Here is a 978-nt window from a genome sequence, read left to right as displayed (position 1 = left end):
CATGCAGATCTTCTTTAAATATCTGGTAGAATTCTGCTGTAAATCCATCTGTTCCTGTGCTGTTAGTTGGGAGGTTTTGTATTACTGTTTGAATTTCTTTTAGTGTTATGGGTCTGTTTAAGCTGTTAATCTCGTCTTGGTTTAGTTTTGGTGGTTCCCATGCATTTCTTTTAGGTTTTCCAATTTAGTAGCATATAGGTTTTTAAAGTATTGCCTTATAATGTTCTGTATCTTTCTCATGTCTGTTGTGATGGTTCCCCTTTCATCTCTAACTTTGTTGATTTGGAGGTACTCTTTCTTTCTTTTGGTTAACTGTGCTAGCAGTCTATCAATCTTGTTTATCTTTTCAAAGAACCAGCTCTTGGATTTGTTGATTCTTTGTATTGTTTTGTTTCGATTTCCTTAATTTCTGCCCTGATTTTTGTTATTTCTTCTCGTCTGCTGGGATTGGGTTTCACTTATTGTTGCTTTTCAGGTGTCTTGAGTTGCAATGTTAAGTCACTTATTTGTGTTCTTTCCTATTTTTTGATGTAGGCACTTAGAGCTATAACTTCCCTCTAAGGACAGCTTTCAGCAAGTCCCAGAGGGTTGTGTGTGTGTGTGTGTGTGTGTGTGTGTGTGTGTGTGTGTGTGTTGTATTCTCCTTTTCATTTAGTTCCAGGAATACTTTTCTTTCTTAATTTCTCTTTTGACCCATTCATCACTCAGGAGTTTGTTGTTTAATTTCCATGTGTTCATGTGGTGACTAGGGCCTCTTCCAGTGTTGATTGTAAGCTTTATTGCATTGTGGTCTGATAGAATGCATGGAATTATTTCAATCCTTTTGTATTTGTTGAGGTTTGTTTTGTGCCCCAGTATATGATCAATTTTGAAGGTTACATGGAATGCTGAATAGAAACTATTTGGTGCTTGGGTGGAATACTTGGTAGATGTCTGTTAAGTCCATTTGATATATGGTATTGTTTAATTCAGTATCTT

The sequence above is a fragment of the Nannospalax galili genome, unplaced genomic scaffold (genome assembly GCF_000622305.1).
Source record: "Nannospalax galili isolate Female #2095 unplaced genomic scaffold, S.galili_v1.0 scaffold649, whole genome shotgun sequence".
Lineage (NCBI taxonomy): Eukaryota > Metazoa > Chordata > Mammalia > Rodentia > Spalacidae > Nannospalax > Nannospalax galili.
The sequence above is the reverse complement of the archived record's forward strand: the minus strand, read 5'-3'. Positions refer to the sequence as shown.